General features: G+C 37.2%; 2 non-coding genes across 2 annotated transcripts; one reads left to right on the top strand and one right to left on the bottom strand.

Annotated features, from left to right (window-relative positions):
- Positions 1–16892: 16892 nt before the first annotated feature.
- Trnas-cga (transfer RNA serine (anticodon CGA)) lies at positions 16893–16967 on the bottom strand. Its single transcript has one exon. It is a non-coding gene; the product is annotated as a tRNA-Ser (tRNA).
- A 394-nt stretch (positions 16968–17361) lies between these two features.
- On the top strand, positions 17362–17436 carry Trnas-cga (transfer RNA serine (anticodon CGA)). Its single transcript has one exon. It is a non-coding gene; the product is annotated as a tRNA-Ser (tRNA).
- The last annotated feature ends 5061 nt before the right edge of the window (positions 17437–22497 follow it).

The raw sequence follows: 22497 nt of genomic DNA, 5'->3' as shown, positions 1-22497 counted from the left end.
TTATCTCATTATGTATGTTGTGCTACAAATATTCTCATCGAAAAATGGTAGGATGTTTAGTGGCAGATTACATTAATAAGATTTATAAAAGCAATTGCCAGTACACTAAAATTTGGTTAAATACTAACAAAAGAGTAGTCTGAATATTTACCTATTTCACATTATCTCATATAGTCTACATTTTAAAAATGGTTACAAAAAACACTGGTAAGGCAATGTGTGCACAGTTGTAACTATTTCCTATGTACATTTGCGACAGAAATGAATTTCTTTTAATGTTGCTATTCGACATGTGAACTGACTGTTGGTCTATTACATTTTGTAACAGTATAGTGCCGCATACATAATAAAATGGGCACAACAGCAATAAAATAAGCTAAATTTCTTACATATTCTTCAATTATTGTAGCATATGATTTCAGTTTTTAAAACTGAGTAAACTGCCTTAACAAATGCATAAAAGTAACTAGATCTAATACTAAACAAAGGTTATACAAACCCTAGTCATGATCATTAATACATCACTTAAACATACTCACTTTAAACTGGGTATTTTAAATTAAATTGCCTTTATTGTTTTATTATTGGAAGCAAAAAACTATGACTGTGAACTAAATTTATTCAGGTACAAGTATTTATATTACTCTGTTTCCTTCAATAAATGAAGTTGCTGAACATGAAAATGTTTTGCATTACAATTTCAGCTTTATAAACTAATTTGTCTTGAAATATCACCATTAATAGTTAATATCACATACAATGAAATTGCAGACACAAACTAAACTACTATCCACAAGTCAACATGAATACATTTGGAATGTTCACAGCTTCCACTACTGGAAGTAATGGATGAAAGTACACCTAGGAGAATGTCATGGAATGGAGCTCAGTTCAACTGTTAAGAGACAGAGTACCGACTTATTATGGTACATACATAATAATTCTGGGAAAACTATTATTAAGGGAATAATTTATGAGTAAAGGAGACCACTCACCGAATAGAAGAAGTGTTGAGTCATCAATAGTCACACAAAAATAGTTTAAACTGGCCTAGCTTTCTGACGAATCCTGTAACAAGTACGAGGATCCCCACACACACACACACACACACACACACACACACACACACACACACACACACACACACACACACACATGCTCACATACACATGTGCATGTGAGCGCACCTGAATATTCAAGGAGTAAAAGGCAAAGAATTTATTGTAAATAATTTTGGACTAGAGAACAAATTTGATATTTTTTGTCTGAGTGAACACTGGGCAACAGAGAGTGAACTTAGGACTATCAAATTTGATAACTATAAAATAGCAAATGGCTACTGCAGAGAAGTGCCTAAAAGGGGTGGTGTGGCATTGTATAATAACCAGTCACTCAGTCACTCCATCAATAGGTTTGATCTAGACCATTTGTGTGATGAACAGAATTTTGAAGCCACTGGTATAGTTAGTGACAATTTTAACTTTGTGATAATAGCCTTATGCAGATCTGCTAGGGATAACATTAGTGTGTTTTTAGAAAAACTGGACACCCTGTTAGGTGTATTTAGAAAGACAAAATGGTTACATTATGACGTTGTAATAGGTGGAGATTTGAATGCAGATTTTGATGCAACAACAGCCAAACATAGTGTCACTAAGCTCAAAAATCGTCTAAGACAATACAATCTGCACTTTACCAATAATAGGCCCATAAGAAATGAATCATTTCTTGACAATATCTTTGTCAGTGTCAATACTACAGAAGAATCATATGATGTGACAGTATTCCCATTCTCAGTTCATGATTCTGTATTATTAAATTACATAAGTAGATTCTGTACTGATAAGAGTAACATTGGTAAATCTGTTCCAAAAATGGTAATCACTAGACCGGTCACAGATGACAAAATTGACAGGTTTTGTAAGTCCCTTACTAACAGAGACAGCTTTGATCAATGGTCTCTTGACACAAATTATAGTCTATGTAAAGATCTGTCAGCAAAACTAATATTTAAAAGGTTTCTCAAAGCATTTTTGGCGCAATTTAATGACTAAATTCTGACAAAGAAATGCAAAATAATTGACAAAGGCTCCAAAGGCAAGGGTATAAACAAACAAAACCCATGGTATCAAACAATGGAAAATCCAGGATGAAATGTAACAACACGAGGGAAGGAAAGTTGCTACTCACCGTATAGTGGAGATACTGAGCTGTGATAGGCACAATAAAAAGATTCACACATTCATTGCTTTCTGCCATTAAGGCCTTTGTCAGCACTAGACACACATACATACATGCACACAAACACTTATGCAAGTGCAACTTGCACACACATCTGCAGTCTGAGAGAGCGATGTAGTTTCAGGTCTCTGAGACTGCAGATGTGTGTGCATGCTGCGCTTGCATAAGTGTGTGTGTGTGTGTGTGTGTGTGTGTGTGTGTGTGTGTGTCTACTGCTGGCAAAGACCTTAAGGACCAATCTTTTTATTGTGCCTATCGTGGTTCAACATCTCCGCTATATGGTGAGTAGCAACTTTCCTTCTCTCATGTTAAAACACATGGCATACTGCACAACTAACAAATCTGAAAAACCAAGCTATGTTGTTGCACAGTATATATAAAAATCTGAATACTATTAATGCCAGATCAGCATATGTTCAATGTAGGAATAAGTACAAAAAAGCCATTGTGGAAGCCAAAAAAGCACATAACTTCAGCAATATTGAGAATTCCACAAATAAATGCAAAGCTGCATGGAAACTAATAAATAGTGTTACTAAAGATGAAAGAAATAAAAACTATCAGTATATTCCCTCAGAAATTCAATGATTTTTTCTACTAAATCAGTACAAGAAGCAGGAAATCATATCACCAAACCAGTCATTAGCATATCTGAGATTCTTTCAAAAAATGTCAATAAACCACTAGTAAATACAAGTATGTTTACCTTCTCTGAGGTCCAACCTATTCTTATCCTGAAAGTAGTTAAGCATCTGAAATCATCTGAGAATGTAGACATATATGACATTTCTTGTAAAATTAAAAAAGTAATAGTTTGTATTGTGTATCCTGTAGACTCACCTTCAAGTTACAGACCAATTTCCATAGTCCCAGCTCTCTCTAAAGAGTTGGAATGTATAATATATCAACAGTTTTCCATGTACTTTGAAAATGCAGGAATAATTAGTGAATGACAGTATGGTTTTCGTGTTGATGGTATAGACTCAGTAGTCAACCATACATGAAGTAGTTTGGGGATGGAGAATTTGTTTAACTCACCTTTAAGTAAGGCTTTTGACTGTGCAGAGCATAAAATACTCATAGAAAAAATGGGATACTACAGCATTCAAGGTAACAGCCTTAAACTATTAAAAACATACCTGCAGGATAGCAAGCAAATTGTTTGTGTAGGTAAAGAAAATTCGAGTATTGAATTACTTAAAATAGGTGTACCACAGGGATCTGTACCGATGCCTTTTATGTTCCTAATAATGATTAATGACCTGCCATCATTCATTGACTCCATGACAGTACTATATGCAGATGGTACAACTTTCCTTCGTTGTAGTAATGATTCCAGTAGCCTCAACGCTTGTGTTGCAGAGACAATGGCTCTAGCATCCTATTGGTTTAAAGCAAATGGCTTCCTACTGAATGCTAACAAAATGCAGCACATGGTTTTTAGGCTAAAAGACAAGCCTCCATCACATGATCCTAGTTGTGTTAAGTTTTTAGGGGTATATATAGATGAAAAATTATCATGAGGTCAAGATGTACAATATATTAGTGTTAAATTGTGTAGAGTGATGTAATTGCTATGGTGGATTATGAACTGTGTACCTCAAAATTATGTTAGAATGTCGAATTTTGCATTTTTCCAAAGCATCCTAAGATATGGTATTATTTTATGGTGGTACTCAAGTTCAGTAGGTGACGTCCTAATACTATGAAAGAAAACCATTAGCATAATTACTGGTTCTCAATATAAAGCACACTGCAAACCATTGTTCTGTGAACAAAAAACCATGACTGTAAAAACATATATATTTAATATGTTTTACTCCACATGAAAAAGAAGTTACAAGAAGAAAAACGTAGAGAAAATATACATTTCTACAACACAAGAAGGAGCAGATGCATTTATACTCCTTACCACAGACTGTCAAAGTCATTTAACAGCTATGAACTGATGAGGCATGAATTATTTAATAAGCTTCCACAATAGGTACAAGAAGTACCTGAACAAGCATTCAAACAAAAACTGTATGAATGGCTGCTTGCTCACCCAATCTATGACAGAAATAATTATTTCAAATGTAATATAATTTTGTAGTATTAATGACAGGCTTCTTGTTTTCTTCGAATAATCAATTATATTGTATTATATGCCTGACATTGTCTATTGCTGTAATGGGTGAATGACAATAAAATTACTATTATTATTATTATTATTATTATTATTATTACTACTACTATTATGTCACAACTTAATGCTTCTAATGTTCAGTAAGTGGTCTCCTTTTACTTGTAAATTACTTGCTTTCTTCCAGAACTTCCATTGCAATATGTCATTTAAAAAACCATATTTAATCTATTAATGAGTGCTACGATCCTACAAGTAATAGCAAATGCTGTGGAATTGCTAACCCAAGAGCCATACAAAGAAGTTTTACTGCCACCACCAGAGGAAAGACAATAGTATTGGGCTCTGCACAGGAAATAACAGTGTAATTTAAATTAGTTCACGTAGCATTCTTCATCACAAAGGTACCTGTGAGTGGTAAGAAGATCATAGAACACAAAAATCTACACTATCAGTTATGTATCATCCATTACAACTGGTATTTGATCTTTGTGTTGATTTAAATTAGAAATTTCTAAATACTGAATTATTTTGAAAGAATACTTTTACCAAACCAACTGATTTAGCAAAATGGAGCACAGTTTTACAGGATGGCTGTTCCTTAATGTTGCCCCAAATGCAATTTAACTTTAATTGTGTCATTTTTAACACCATTTCCCGGATCTACTGTATTAGATAGCTTTTCTCTCAGGTTGCTTATTTAAAGGAAGGAAAACACTTATTGCACATGCTGAAAAATCAATCTCTCCCCAGTAATTTGCATGTATCGGGAGGTGCTAGATCCCTTGCCCCTATTGATCTCTAAAATCAAATAACAAAAAATTCTCAACACTTCCTACTGGACAGTGTCTCAAATTTATCCATTTCCAGAACTGGATTAATATGGTTATAATCAGTTATTTTAAACTGGAAGCTACACATAAAATATTAAAAAAGGAAAATATTATGGAGTGTGGTGCCAGCCACCAATGAAATTTACAGTAGAATTCATTCCAGTAACAACTTCTGTATAATCCATTCTAAGACAAAAACATCAACACACCATGAACGAATTATGCAAATGGAACAGAGATCAGTAGATAGGACTTGCATGTACTGACAAACAAATAATTTTAATTTCAGAAAAATTGGATGTTTTATTCAAGAGAAAGAGCTTCACAAATTGAGCAAGTAAATTGGTTGTTGGTCCACCTCTGGCCATTATGAAAGTGGTTATTTGACTTGGCACTGATTGAGTTGTTGGATGTCCTCCTGAGGGAGATTGAGCCAAATTCTGTCAAATGGCCCTTATATCATCAAAACTGAGGTTCATTTCGAAGCAGAACTCATCACTGAAGACAATTCTAATCCAGTTATTGAGGTTCTAGGCATCAATTATAAGTGAAGACATGCCTGGAGACACCTCAGACGGTAGTGGACATCAACCTGACAGTCACTTTCATGCAGCCTGACAACCAGGAGTGATGGTCTGAGGTGCCATTTGTTTTCATGGTAGGAGAACTTTGGTCATCTTCTGCAACACTCTTACAGTACAATGGCGTGTCGATGATATTCTATGCCGTTTTGTTGCCTACTTGTTTAAGAGTGTATTTTTATGCCCTAGATGAATTATTTCTTCTGATTCCACAGAAAGTTTTAATCAGTTTATTACTTTGTAAAATAAATAACCACTGTACATTACAGAAAGTGTCTACGTTGTTTTGGCATATTTCAGAAACATTAAGGAACTGTGAAAAAAAAAATTCATAAATTCATACATATCACCAACAGATAATAACAGCAATAACAAAATATTAGTAATTTTGAAAGTCTTTCTCCACTCACATCATTTATGTCTCAAGAATTGATGTTGTTTTGCTTTATCATTCCACCTGGGCCATGCCCACTCACCCCATTCCCACTCATCAAAGAAAAGAGGGGGATATAAACCGAGAATAAATTTTCTCTGGTTATTATCTGAGTGGTGGTGTCATCTTGTCACTAAGTTTCAGACTCATTATCTTCTGCCAAAGTGCTGGGATGCTGTGTTCTGTGTATCTGTATAGCTGCTACAACTGACCTTTTCTATGGATGGTCGGGTCATATGTCTCCAGAAAAGGGTGTTACACCAGAGGTGATGGAATGCGGTGCAGCTGATGGTGGAGGAATGTGGCACAGCCTTGGTGTGAGAATCGAGACCCAGTTTCTGTCCATTCTGTCTGTGATGCCATTGCCTTAAGAACAGAGTATTGATGTCTAATTTTCATGATTGCAGAAACCCACACTGTGCTGAGTTTAAATCTGATATCCCAGTTTATTAGGTTGTTGCATTGGAATATTTCTACAACCACTTTGAGAATTGAGTTCCAGAAATCACTGATGCAGCATAGCTTCTTTGTTTGTTCAAAATTGAATGTATGTTCCCCCTGGATGCTATGCTCTACCATCCCAGAAATGTCAGTCTGCACCAGTTGAACGTTTCTGAAGTGTTCCGTATGGTGGGGAGAGATTCATTGCTGTTTCTGTCCGATGTACTGCTTTTGACATTCCACACTTAAAGCTGAAAATGGACAATGTCTGCAGTCCTTGCCAACCTCTTGTTGAGCCAAACACGTCCTTAATTTTCTGAGTTCATGGAAAACAGTCTTTATTTGAGGTTCTTCCATTATTGTCATGATCTTGGCTGTTGATGGCCATGCATATGGCAAGAACGCCACACGTTTGGATTCTTTTTCTTCTAGTTGTTCCTCTCTGCTCTTATCTGCCTTTAAGGCATGTCTTATTTGTATCTTGTTGTAATCATATTTGTGGGAGGTTTCCGACAGATGCTCTAACTCATTCAGCAAGCTTTCCCTATTGCATATATTTCTGGCTCTAAGTCCTGACGTGGGTTGTACCATATTGTGTTGCATGGGGTGGTAACTGAGTGTTAAAGCAAAGGTTCATGTGCATCTTCTTCATGCATATTCAGTGTTCCCACATGCCATCTGGAATTCTCTTGATCAAACTCTCCAAGAAGGGTAAGCTTCCATTCTCTTTTATCTCCATGGTGAACCTGTTGCTGTCATCCAAGCCAGTGAGATAATTTAGGAACTTCTGCAGGTTTTCTCTGCCATGTGGCCATACCACAAATGTGTCATCTACATATCTGTATAACCCCTTCAGTTTTAGGCCGCCAGTGTTCAGCACTAAATCTTCAAAGTGCTCCATGTGTAGATTAGCAATACCCAGAGCTACGGGGGAAGGATAAAAAGGATATTTTATGATGTAGCAATATAAAATAATATTTCTGCATTATTCCTCTCTTGATCAACAATCCATGTCACCTTTAATTACCTGTCCATCACAGTTTGATAACATGCAGGATGAGAAAGCTACAGTAATTTGAATCTGTAAACAGTCTGAATACTGCCAAGAAAAATGTGCCTTTATTTGCATACCAAATAAGGTAGCAGGCTGCATGATTGAAATAAGGAAAACTTAAGGCACTCTATTTGGGAATTTTATCAATTAGAGCATAAAACTAATATTCTGACACACTTTATATATACTGTACACTTCAATAAGCTGAAACTTTTATGTGGGTTACTTTACTGTCACTCCAATGTTCTGACATTTCACCTCACATGTGGAAGTCATCATAGAGTGTTTCTCAACCAAACGTAAAACACTTGAAGTAAAAAATCAGACACAGGGGACATTTTTAAATAATTTTAACTAGAGTTTCACCATTGCAAAATGCTGGTATTTTTTCAGTTGTCCCAAGAATGCCTAAGTTATGAGACTTTTTCATAATCAAAAAATACTCTCTTCTTTACTCAATAACAGTGCAACAGCTACAGACAGTATGAGATCTTTCTGCCTAGCACCACTACTTTGCTAAAAGTACATCAGCAGTAAAGTCATTATATCATTATTCCAAGAGTTTCTACTCAAAGGATTTAATCCATAACTTGGTTAAGACAAATTTATCCTATATTGCTTGCACTCAGTTTTTCTAATGGATTCATTCTTCTATTAAGGCAAATGATTTTTTTCGCAAAATTGACATGGACTAGTATTACTGACAGACATGCTGTACATATGCACAGAAACTTAATGGAATTAGCAAAGCCAGTACTCTAAAAGACAAAGGCAGAAAGTAGTGTTGCAAACTGTTACAAAATAAGTTTAATATATACTGATAGTCTTACATTTACTGTAAAATACAGCATTATTTTAGATAAAAAAAGTAACTTACTGGTAACTCCAGAATTTTGCTGAGACAAAGATGGCTAAAGAAGAAAAACGTTTTAGTTTGTATTACTGAGTAACTTCCACAAAATGTAATGTATTGGTATGTATATGTAGAAAAAATAAATGTGGTTAAAATTTTTGGTACAGATTTAAAATGACTTACAAGATAATTTACAGCAAATCAGTCACTACTACTTAAATATTTTTGTTTTTCTTTCTTGACTTGATGCTGTATGTCCTCTCATCAGTTATGTATTTGTTACAATCATAACTGCACCATGTATTACAGATCAAATCCACAAGAATTTAAAATGTTAACATTTGTGTGATTAAAACAAAGCTGAATGCTACAATATCTTATAAAGATCGTTAGGCATAAGAATACAAATAACAAAAAAAGTCCTTCAGAATTATCACAATATCCACAGACTAACATATGAGTACTTCACATGAAAAATGTAGACAATAGTGAAAATAAGACTTTCTTGGTAATGTGATATGTGAGTAAATGGCTGCAACTACTTATCTTGGTCATATTTCACACCAATTTCTTTTCTCAATGTGTCTTCCAGTTTAGCAATCAGTGTGCTCTCAGCATGGGCTATTTTAGGACTTTCTAGTAATCTTGTGACAGACAAAACAGTTTTTTGGTGTATTTATATAAACTGGACAAGAAGTTACAAACAATATGCACAGTTGAAAAAGTAATAGAACATACCTTTTTAAAAGTCATATCAGTGGATCAGCTAAACACTTAAAGTAACAGAGCATAGTGACTTTTCACATCCAGCATTTTTTCAATGTCGCTCAAATAACATTCCTGTTCTATATGTTCTGGATTAGAAAAACCATACTTTTTCTGCCTTATTTATGAACATTGTTGCTGTCACCTTTCACACAAAGAAACAGCACTTACCACTATGAGGCACAATATTTAGCACTGACAATAAGCACATATAAAATTATGCAACACTATTCTAAATTTGAGAGCTATTTGTTTCTTCCTCATGGAGGAGAGAGGAATAGGCCGACATGGTTCAAAAGTAAGGGGATGACACTCAGACCTAAGCATAAGAGGGACCCATCTGTTGTGAGGATGAGGGAAGGCATGGGTAAAGAACAAGAAGAATCTACTACCTTTGACCCCCTACTCTCCAAGATGCCTCCCCTTCATTATCACAACAAGTGGGTCTCTATCATTTTGGAGTATAATGACTGGCGTTTCGTTATCAACCTTCCCTTATTTATCCCTCCCTCCTTCCCAAGGAAGGAACCAATAATTTCAAAAGCTAAGACAGTTCATGTACAGTGGGGGCTGTGTGGCATGGATGGACTATGCTCTTTTTGAAATTATATATATATGAGACTGAAGCCCACTCAGTACTTTCCCAAGACTGTCTAAAATATATCTAAAAACAAAGTTGATGTGACTTACCAAACAAAAGTGCTGGTAGGTCGATATATACACAAACAAACACAAACATACACACAAAATTCAAGCTTTTGAAACCAACAGGACCAAAAGGACAGGTATACACTCGCACACACACACACACACACACACACACACACATATCCATCCGCACATACACAGACACAAGCAGACATGTCTGTGTATGTGCGGATGGATATGTGTGTGTGTGTGTGCGAGTGTATACCTGTCCTTTTTTCCCCTTAAGGTAAGTCTTTCCGCTCCCGGGATTGGAATGACTCCTTACCCTCTCCCTTAAAACCCACATCCTTTCGTCTTTCCCTCTCCTTCCCTCTTTCCTGAAGAAGCAAGCGTTGGTTGCAAAAGCTTGAATTTTGTGTGTGTATGTTTGTGTATCTATTGACCTGCCAGCGCTTTTGTTTGGTAAGTCACATCAACTTTGTTTTTAGATATATTTTTCCCACGTGGAATGTTTCCCTCTATTTTATTTATATATATATATATATATATATATATATATATATATATATATATATATATATATATATATATATATATATATGGGAAAGTGCAGAAAAGGCTTCAGTCAAAGAGAGCAGGGAAAACACAGGACAAGGGTAGAGACAGTGACAACTAGTGTTGTACATTGCTGCAGCTGTGTTGGGAAAAAGAAAACAGATCTCCATGAATTAACATAAAGCACTTAATCTCAAACAATTATAGGTACAGAAAGCTGGTGAAGATGGAGATAATTTCAGTTGAAACCTTTACAAAGGGGCCTAATGATAATTGGAAGGGACAGATACAATACAGATGGTTGTGGGGAGTTTGTTGCTGTTAGAACTAGTTTATCTTGTAGTGAAATTGAAGTAGTTGCTGATCAGTTCAATAAAAATTTGAGTCACTTTTCAGATAAATACCCAAATCTTACAATTAAAACTAGAGGTACATGACTTCACTGTACCTCTAGTAGTACCAATTTCTGACCTACAGTACGAAACCACAATTTTATTCAAATTTGGGTGGTGTTTTGAGTGTCATCATGTTGACAATACGTTCAAGAAGGCTGTCAAGTGTACCTAAAGAATCATTTGGTCTCAAAAATGAATATTGCACTGTCAAAAATAATTATTCAGAAATAAACTTTTCTTTGTTTAAATTGTACAGAAGAAATTCTATATACTTTTATCAATCATCGTTAAAACAAGTAAGTAAAACAATGTCACAATATTTTCTTTTGTAAAAAGATTGAAATGGACTCAAAACACACTGTTTATGTAAGTACTAATAGTATTTTTACTTTTACAGACAAATAATGTATGTAGTGAGTATTTGTGAAAGATTATAAAATGCCACTGGTGACTGAAATGCTCTCTGTGTTTTCTTGCTTATAACAATCAAGGAACTAAAACATAAGAACAAACAACTTCAGTCTATAATTATTAATATTTGGAAACAATTAGTAACAAAGAGTAGACAGAATTATCTCAGCTGGTATAGCCTCACAGTTCAGACATTCAACAAGGGCTCTTGCTTGGTGGCCTTTGCACACATCCTTGTTGCACCTGAAGCATAGGTTTGATGTTCTTATTCTTGTTTTGTTCTTTGCAGGAAACCTGAATTTCACAACACTTTCTATTTCTACATTGGCCAGTTCTGGTATCAAGTGCCTGGACGAGAGCATTAGCTGCTCTCTGCAGTTATTAGAGGGCAGCAAGCTCATCTGCTACTCTGAGGATAAAGTCTCAGCATGAAATCTTCTTAGAGCTAAGTAAGTTAAAAACTGAGTGAGCATTGATCATTGCAAGGTCAAGAATATTGCAAAAGACATGCCAGCTCTGACACTATAGTGTCTAGCCATTTGGTCAATTATATCATCTCTACCCTTAGTTTCATTATAAAACTTCACAGTTTCTGGAAGTTTCTTTTCATTAATCTCATTTACCTGACATCTAGCATGCGTGTTACTCAGCATAAGGACTTCTCTTTTCTTTTTCTCTTGGTATACTGTGAGAAGATTGTCACCTGTCTTGTACAAGAGTGTTGTACACGCCGCCGGGGGGCCCTCTTTGAGCGCCAACTAAATTTCTCCCTTTTTCTTTCAGCTCATACCAGTTTCAAGGAGGTGAAGAAGTTGTCAGTTGTGATATTAAAAACACATTTTAGGATGGCTGTGCCAGCTTTATAGCGACACAGTGACCAAGACCCTTGCTTGGATCACGAGTTTCGTATTTGCCATGGTAAGGGAATGCATTCAGGATCTAATCCTTGTCAGTATCACACAAAGCCAGTACTTCATCCAGTACTTATCAGGTTTACTCAGCATGTATTGTATGAATGGGCACTGTACTTGCAAGGATACATTTGCTCATCGATGGTCATATTCTTGTCTGGCTTGTAGCAGGCAATGCAATTGTCAGAAAATAGATTCCATATTTCTGAAGCAAGGCAAAATTTATCAACAGTGTCTTCTCGATGACATAGAATCAAACAAAAAGTGACTGCATATTTCTGAAAGTATGTTCCACGACATGATGCTTTGAAAGAAATGGGAGCCCCATTTATTGTTCTGTAAGTCGTTATATGAAATACCCTGAGCACCATATGCTCCATGAGCATAGAATAATCCAATGAAAGCATATAACTCTTCCAGGCTTAGGGACCACTCATTATTACCAACTGTGCTGTGAGCCTCTTCTTCAGTGTACATTTTTATCAATTTCAGGATTGGGTCACTGACATAATAGCCATAACGTAGAGAATGGCAAGTCATCTGCAACATGATGTTTGGCATGTCCTGTCAGCTGGCACACCTCTCACAAGGCTTTGTCGGCACTGCACCTACCTGCTGTGTTGCCTGGCTCTGTCTGTGTCCACTTGGTGCCATTGGAACTCACCACTTCCTTACCTGGCAGTGGATGCTGCACAGTGCATCCTCTTCCTCATCCACAATGAGCTGCTGCACCATGTCTGGCACCCAATGTACTGCAACCATGTCCACTTCTCGCCGCTCTTCAACTGCACCAACCGCCACTCCATTAGTCTTGTGAGTTTTCCACAACACCTGGATCATCAGCATTGTCAGCTGCAAATTGTAATTTGTGTCAAAAGAACAGCCATGACACAATCCAACTTCTGCATTTACAATAGATGATCAGTGATACTGTGTTTGAGTTTATTTATTTATTAGTGACTTGCCGACTCCAACAGGTAGCTGACTGATAACTTCTCTGCCCTGCCATCCTCATCCTTGACAAAGGCCCTGTTGTGCAGCGCACATGTTTGGCCCATCATGCCCTTGGGTAGGATCCATAAATCTGACACTTAAAGAATAAAAGAAAGAAAGCCGTAAAGTGGATTTATCACTCGCTGGTTCAAAAACTTAGGTAGAATGATTCATGCTTATGTTGTGCGAGAGGCACCACATTGTCCAATGGAAGTGATTCTACTTGCTGTTCATTTGATGCATATAAATCACTTGAGTCAGCAATATCCACTGGAACAAAATCATCATTCTCCTTCACATTTGTCTCACTACCAGATTAATCAATCAATTGTGTCGATGAAACATTGTCCAGATAGCACAGAATTGCAGCCTCCATAAGGTGACATATTCTTGTCATTGTGGCTTCAATTAAGCGACCTCACAAAAATAAACTCCATGCTCATGCTGCTGGTGTCAGGACTGCCTCAGCCCACTTAGCTTGACCACAGGCAAAGAAATACTGCCATGACATTTCCGTAAGAGTGATGAGCCTGACATCTGTCATGTAAGATAAACTATTAGCAATTTCCCATACAGTAAAGTATGAGGGGGAAGGAGAGGGTTTCTTTCCCACTGTATAATATGTTAATATGTTACTGTGTGTCTTCCCAATGTCATTTCATAGGTCTGCATGTCACCAGTCCATACAAAACAGAAAGCTGTGCTGATATAAAGTATCTCACGACCTCCAAATTCTTAATATTTCACATTCTTTTTAGCCCAATTCATCATAATATACTCCAACATCTCATGAGTAACGTTGAGAGACATCCAGAAACTATTCAATGTCTGAAAATTGGTATTAATTATATCAAATTGTGTTAAAATGTGTATAGATAAAATAGATGCACATGGTACAATTGGTATAACACGTAAGTTTTTCATACTTCAATTTGGGTCAGGGAGATGAAATTTTGGTGAGTTGTACAGCCCTATAAAAGAAGAAAGTGCACAGGAGTGGTGGTCCTGCAATGATTATGAACAGAGATAGGTCCCTCAGAAAATCCTCAGTGTCAAAAATGAATCAATGAACCATGGGATACTTCTAGCATCAAAGCTGATGATAATTTGAATTTAATCTCAACACATTGACAAAAATACATATTCAAAGCTGGTGGTAGGTACAAACTTTCACCATAAATTGTACTAAATGCTTTCTCTGAAAATTGTGATCAGCTAGCTCAGGAGTCCACTGGAAGTGTAAAAGGCTGCAAAAACATAATTGACCTCTTAGCAACAAATAATCCTGAGCAAATAGGGAGCATCACGATGGTGACAGTGATTGATAACCATAAGGTTGCTGTAATGAAACAAAAAAGAGCAGATAAAAATTCGCTTGACACCCTCTCTTAAGAGATAGTATCCACTCCTTCCAAACTATGTAAGTGTAGACCAGACATGGGGTTACATCAAAAAAAGTATTGATGGCAACTGAGAGATTTATACTAAATAAATTAAGAAGAGACAGAACTGATGATTCATGGTATACACAACAGGTCAGAACACTCTTTCAGAAGCTACAACAAACTAACGCTAAGTTTAAAAGAATGAAAAATCTCCTAGATTGACGTTGTTCTACTGAAGCTCAAAATCTAGTGCAGGCTTCAATGCAAGATGCTTTTAACTCTTCGAAAACTAGCTGCTTAGAAGAATCATATTGGCTCAGCCATTTATGGTAGCAGCTGTTATGTTTCCTAATGTTTCTTTCAAAATAATTCTAAAAAAATGACAACAGAAGGCAGCACCAGCCAAGGGATAGGTAGTGAGACATCCACACATTATTCTTATACACAAGGAGTCTGGTTTTTGAGCAATAGGTGGCTCATGTGTCGAGAAAATCGCAACCCAACCTACACTTAGGCGTGGCCTTTTCAACACAAAAATGGGCTTGGCCTACTACATGTTAACAGATCATACAATGAAACTTTGTCATGAAATATGGCAGAAAATTCAAAGAGATTCTGGTCATATGTAAAATACACCAGCTGCAAGACGCAATCACTACCTTCGCTGACTGATGGCAGCAATAATGTTACCAATGAAAGAGTAATTAAGCAGAGTTACTACATACTGCTTTCCAAAATTCCTTAATCAAAGAAGATAAAATAAATATTCCAGAATTTGAATAAAAAAACAGCTGCCAATATGAGTATCTTGGTAGAAGATATCCTAGGGGCAGTGAAACAGCTTAGATCACTTAATAAAGGCAAGTCTTCCACTTCTGACGGTATACCAGTTATGTTCCTTTCAGAGTATGCTCATATAGTAGCTCTGTTTTCAGCAGCCACATACAATTGCTCCCTGGTTGAAAGATCTACATCACATACCACTGCTCGCTCAACGAAAGATCTGTACCTTAAGACTGGAAAGTTGAGCAAGTAAAACTAACACTTAAGAAAAGAAATAGGAGTATTCTGTTGAATTCAAGACCCATATCACTGTCATCAATTTGCAATCACGTTGGTACCTATATTGTGTTCAAAAATTAAGAATTTCCTCAAAGAAACTGGCGTACTGACACATAGCCAGCACAGTTTCAGAAAATACTGTTCTTGTGAAATGCGAAATAATGAATGCTATTGGTCGCTGATCTCAAATTGATTCCTTATTTCTAGATATCCAGAAGGTTTTTGACACTGTTTCTTGCAAACGACTTCTAATCAAATTCTGTGCCTATGGAGTATTGTCGCAGATGTGCGATTGGATTCGTGATTTATTGTCAGAAAGGTCACAGTTCACAGTAAATGACAGAAAGTCATCAAGTAAAACAAAAGTGATATCAGGTGTTCCCCAACAAAGTGTTATAGGGTCTTTGCTATTTTAATTCTATATAAATGATTTACAAGTACTAAAATAAATCCATTAAATTACAGTTACATGATAAGTTACACAAATCTTAAGACTTTCAATTCAATAAATACCTAGGTATTGAATCATGAATAACTTAAATTGGAACAAACACATAGAAATGTTGTGGGGAAGGTGAAACAAACACAATGATTTATTCACAGAACACTTAGAGGATGCAACAGGTCTACTAAAGAGACTGCCTACACTACATTTGTTCATCCTCTTCTGGAATACTGCTGCATGATACAGGATCCATAACAGATAGGGCTGGTGGAGGAAATTGTTATAGCTGAAAGAAGGGCAGCTCAGTTTGTATTATCATGAAATAGGGGAGAGACTGTCATGGAAATGACACAAAAGTTTCGATGGCAATATTACACCAAAAGCAATTTTCATTGCAGTGATTTCTTTTCAGAAAATGTTGATCACCAACTTTCACTGAATGCAAAAGTTTTTTTTTTTTTTTTTTTTTTTTTTTTTTTTTTTTTTTTTTTTTTTTACTCTGACCTACATAGGGAGAAATGATCATTGTAATAAAATAAATGAAATTACAGCTAAAACAGAAATGAAACTTCCTGGCAGATTAAAACTGAGTGCAGACCGAGACTTGAACTCGGGACCTTTGCCTTTTGTGGGCAAGTGCTCTGCCATCTGAGCTACCCAAGCACGATTCACGCCTCGTCCTAACAGCCTCATTTCTGCCAGTACCTCATCTCCTACCTTCCAAACTTTACAGAAGCTGAAACTTCCTGGCAGATTAAAACTGTGTGCCCGACCGAGACTCGAACTCGGGACCTTTGCCTTTCGCGGGCAAGTGCTCTACCAACTGAGCTACCGAAGCATGACTCACGACCGGTACTCACAGCTTTACTTCTGCCAGTATCCGTCTCCTACCTTCCAAACTTTACAGAAGCTCTTCTGCGAAACATGCAGAACTAGCACTCCTGAAAGAAAGGATACTGCGGAGACATGGCTTAGCCACAGCCTGGGGGATGTTTCCAGAATGAGATTTTCACTCTGCAGCGGAGTGTGCGCTGATATCAGCGCACACTCCGCTTCAGAGTGAAAATCTCATTCTGGAAACATCCCCCCGGCTGTGGCTAAGCCATGTCTCCGCTATATCCTTTCTTTCAGGAGTGCTAGTTCTGCATGTTTCGCAGAAGAGCTTCTGTAAAGTTTGGAAGGTAGGAGACGGATACTGGCAGAAGTAAAGCTGTGAGTACCGGTCGTGAGTCATGCTTCGGTAGCTCAGTTGGTAGAGCACTTGCCCGCGAAAGGCAAAGGTCCCGAGTTCGAGTCTCGGTCGGGCACACAGTTTTAATCTGCCAGGAAGTTTCATATCAGCGCACACTCCGCTGCAGAGTGAAAATCTCATTCTGTTTACAGAAGCTCTTCTGCGAACCATGCAGAACTAGCACTCCTGAAAGAAAGGATATTGTGGAGACATGGCTTAGCTACAGCCTGGGGGATGTTTCCAGAACAATATTTTCACTCTGCAGTGGAATGTGCGCTGACATGAAACTTCCTTTAAGTGGAAGAATGTAAAATCAATAGAAGCCACCATGAAGCACAAAAGAGCTTAAAGATTATCAACACAGTTAAATGACTTGTTGCTGGCCCAAATACAAACATATGCAACACAGTGCTCACAAAAATGTGGAGCACTCACAATCTGTTAAAATTACTAGCAGCAGATGATCTACATCAAAAAATACTATAAAGTGAGGAAAATAAAACAGAACAAATTTAAGAAGGTAACAACAGGTTGTGAACTGTAAGGAGTGTGTACAAAGAATGTAAAATAACAGTGAAGGATGTTATTTGTGAAATTCTCATAGAGCTTAATACCAAGCTTTTTTTTCTTTCTCTGTTTTTCTCAAAGACATTTCTGAGGCCAAAACAATTTTATAAATGCACAGTCACTTAGTCATCAAACTATGTTCTAAAGATGTTTCATGATTTCATAAATGAATTTTATGTAATTATGATACAATTCTTTGCACAACAGTCTGCTCTTGAAAAATCCAAGATACTTCTGGCACATATAAAATTTAGGTAAATACTGCTCCTCTACCCATGCACATTGTTGTTGTTGTTGTTGTTGTTGTTGTGGTCTTCAGTCCTGAGACTGGTTTGATGCAGCTCTCCATGCTACTCTATCCTGTGGAAGCTTCTTCATCTCCCAGTACTTACTGCAACCTACATCCTTCTGAATCTGCTTAGTGTATTCATCTCTTGGTCTCCCTCTACGATTTTTACCCTCCACGCTGCCCTCCAATGCTAAATTTGTGATCCCTTGATGCCTCAGAACATGTCCTACGAACCGGTCCCTTCTTTTTGCCAAGTTATGCCACAAACTCCTCTTCTCCCCAATTCTATTCAATACTTCCTCATTAGTTATGTGATCTACCCATCTAATCTTCAACATTCTTCTGTAGCACCACATTTCGAAACCTTCTATTCTCTTCTTATCCAAACTATTTATTGTCCATGTTTCACTTCCATACATGGCTACAGTCCATACAAATACTTTCAGAAACGACTTCCTGACACTTAAATCTATACTCGATGTTAACAAATTTTTCTTCTTCAGAAACGCTTTCCTTGCCATTGCTGGTCTACATTTTATATCCTCTCTACTTCGACCATCATCAGTTATTTTACTCCCTAAATAGCAAAACTACTTTACTACTTTACGTGTCTCATTTCCTAACCTAATTCCCTCAGCATCACCCGATTTAATTTGACTACATTCCATTATCCTCGTTTTGCTTTTGTTGATGTTCATCTTATATCCTACTTTCAAGACACTGTCCATTCCGTTCAACTGCTCTTCCAAGTCCTTTGCTGTCTCTGACAGAATTACAATGTCATCGGCGAACCTCAAAGTTTTTATTTCTTCTCCATGAATTTTAATACCTACTCCAATACCTACTACAACCCTGTCTCACTCCCTTCCCAACCACTGCTTCCCTTTCATGCCCCTCGGCTCTTATAACTGCCATCTGGTTTCTGTACAAAGTGTAAATAGCCTTCTGCTCCCTGTATTTTACCCCTGCCACCTTTAGAATTTGAAAGAGGGTATTCCAGTCAACATTGTCAAAAGCTTTCTCTAAGTCTACAAATGCTAGAAACGTAGGTTTGCCTTTTCTTAATCTTTCTTCTAAGATAAGTCGTAGGGTCAGTATTGCCTCATGTGTTCCAACATTTCTGCGGAATCCAAACTGATCTTCCCCAAGGTCTGCTTCTACCCATTTTTCCATTCGTCTGTAAAGAATTTGCGTTAGTATTTTGCAGCTGTAACTTATTAAACTGATAGTTCGATAATTTTCACATCTGTCAACACCTGTTTTCTTTGGGATTGGAATTATTATATTCTTCTTGAAGTCTGAGGGTATTTCGCCTGTCTCATACATTTTGCTCACCACATGGTAGAGTTTTGTCATGACTGTCTCTCCCAAGGCGGTCAGTAGTTCTAATGGAATATTGTCTACTCCCGGGGCCTTGTTTCGACTCAGGTCTTTCAGTGTTCTGTCAAAAACTCTTCCCACAGTATCGTATCTCCCATTTCATCTTCATCTGCATCCTCTTCCATTTCCAGAACATTGTCCTCAAGTACATCGCCCTTGTATAAGACTCAGGTCTTTCAGTGTTCTGTCAAACTCTTCCCACAGTATCGTATCTCCCATTTCATCTCCATCTGCATCCTCTTCCATTTCCAGAACATTGTCCTCAAGTACATCGCCCTTGTATAAACCCTCCATATACTCCTTCCACCTTTCTGTCTTCCCTTCTTTGCTTACAACTGGGTTTCCACCTGAGCTCTTGATATTCATAAAAGTGGCTCTCTTTTCTCCAAAGGTCTCTTTAATTTTCCTGTAGGCATTATCCATCTTACCCCTAGTGAGATAATCCTATAAAACCTTACATTTGTCCTCTAGCCATGCCTGCTTAGCCATTTTGCACTTCGTGTCGATCTCATTTTTGAGACATTTGAATTACTTATTGCCTGCTTCATTTACTGCATTTTTATATTTTCTCCTTTCATCAATTAAATTCAATATTTCTTCTGTTACCCACAGATTTCTACTAGCCCTCGTCTTTTTACCTACTTGATCGTCTGCTGCCTTCACTACTTCATCCCTCAGAGCTACCCATTCTTCTTCTACTGTATTTCTTTCCTCCATTCCTGTCAATTGTTCCCTTATGCTCTCCCTGAAACTCTGTACAACCTCTGGTTCTTTCAGTTTATCCAGGTCCCATCTCCTTAAATTAGCACCTTTTTGTAGTTTCTTCAGTTTTAATCTATAGTTCATAACCAATAGATTGTCGTCAGGGTCCACATCTGCCCCTGGAAATGTCTTACAATTTAAAACCTGGTTCCTAAATCTCTGTCTTACCATTATATAATCTATCTGATACCTTCTAGTATCTCCAGGCTTCTTCCATGTATACAACCTTCTTTTATGATTCTTGAACCAAGTATTAGCTATGATTAAGTTATGCTCTGTGCAAAATTCTACCAGACGGCTTCCTCTTTCATTTCTTCCCCCCAATCCAAATTCTCCTACTATATTTCCTTCTCTCCCTTTTCCTACTATCGAACTCCAGTCACCCATGACTATTAAATTTTCGTCTCCCTTCACTACCTGAATAATTTCTTTTATCTCATCATACATTTCTTCAATTTCTTCATCATGTGCAGAGCTAGTTGGCATATAAACTTGTACTACTGCAGTAGGCGTTAGCTTTGTGTCTATCTTGGCCACAATAATGTGTTCACTATGCTGTTTGTAGTAGCTTACCCGCACTCCTGTTTTTTTTTTTTAAAATATATATATATATATATTAAACCTACTCCTGCATTACCCCTATTTGATTTTGTATTTATAACCCTGTATTCATATGTCCAAAAGTCTTGTTCCATAGACGTTGCTGTTGGTGGGGAGGCTTGTGGGCCTCAGTGATACAGATAGCCGTACCGTAGCTGCAACCACAACGGAGGGGTATCTGTTGAGAGGCCAGACAAACGTGAGGTTCCTGAAGGGGAGCAGCAGCTTTTTCAGTAGTTGCAGGGGCAACAGTCTGGATGATTGACTGATCTGTCCTTGTAACACTAACCAAAATGGCCTTGCTGTGTGGCACTGCAAACGGCTGAAAGCAAGAGGAAACTCAGGCCATAATTTTTCCATTTTTTGCAAAGGCATGCAGTTTTTATCTATGGATAAATGATGATGGTGTCCTCTTGGGTTAAATGTTCTGGAGGCGAAATAGTCCCCCATTCGGATCTCCGGGCAGGGACTACTGAAGAGGACATCGTTATCAGGAGAAAGAAAACTGGCGTTCTATGGATTGGGGCGTAGAATGTCAGATCCCTTAATCAGGCAGGTAGGTTAGAAAATTTAAAAAGAGAAATGGATAGGTTAAAATTAGATATAGTAGGAATTAGCAAAGTTTGGTGGCAGGAGGAACAAGACTTGTGATCAGTTGAATAGAGGGTTATAAGTACAAAATCAAATAGGGGTAATCGAGGAGTAGCTTTAATAATGAATAAAAGAATAGGAGTTCGGTTAAGCTACTACAAACAACATAGTGAACGCAATATTGTGGCCAAGATGGACACAAAGCCCATGCCTACAACAGTAGTAGAAGTATATATGTCAACTAGCTCTGCAGATGATGAAGAAATTGAAGAAATGTGTGACGAGATAAAAGAAAATATTCAGATAGTGAATTGAGATGAAAATTTAATAGTCACGGGTGACTGGAATTCGATAGTAGGAAAAGGAAGAGAAGGAAACATAAGTGAATATGGATTGGGGGTAAGAAATGAAAGAGGAAGCCACCTGGTAGAATTTTGCACAGAGCACAATTTAAATGTAGCTAACACTTGGTTCAAGAATCATAAAAGAAGGTTGTATACATGGAAGAAGCCTGGAGATACTGACAAGTTTCAGATAGATTATATAATGGTAAAACAGAGATTTAGGAACCAGGTTTTGAATTGTAAGACATTTCCAGGGGCAGATGTGGACTCTGACCACAATCTATTGGTTATGAACTGTACATTAAAACTGAAGAAACTGCAAAAAGGTGGGAATTTAAGAAGATGGGACCTGGTAAACTGAAAGAACCAGAGGTTGTACAGAGTTTCAGGGCGAGCATAAGGGAGCAATTGACAAGAATGAGGGAAAGAAATACAGTAGAAAAAGAATGGATAGCTTCGAGGGATGAAGTAGTGAAGGCAGCAGATGATCAAGTAGGTAAAAAGACAAGGGCTAGTAGAAATCTGTGGGTAACAGAAGAAATATTGAATTTAATTGATGAAAGGAGAAAATATAAAAATGCAGTAAATGAAGCAGGCAATAAGTA

This window comes from Schistocerca gregaria, chromosome 4 (genome assembly GCF_023897955.1).
Source record: "Schistocerca gregaria isolate iqSchGreg1 chromosome 4, iqSchGreg1.2, whole genome shotgun sequence".
Lineage (NCBI taxonomy): Eukaryota > Metazoa > Arthropoda > Insecta > Orthoptera > Acrididae > Schistocerca > Schistocerca gregaria.
The sequence above is the reverse complement of the archived record's forward strand: the minus strand, read 5'-3'. Positions and strand labels throughout refer to the sequence as shown.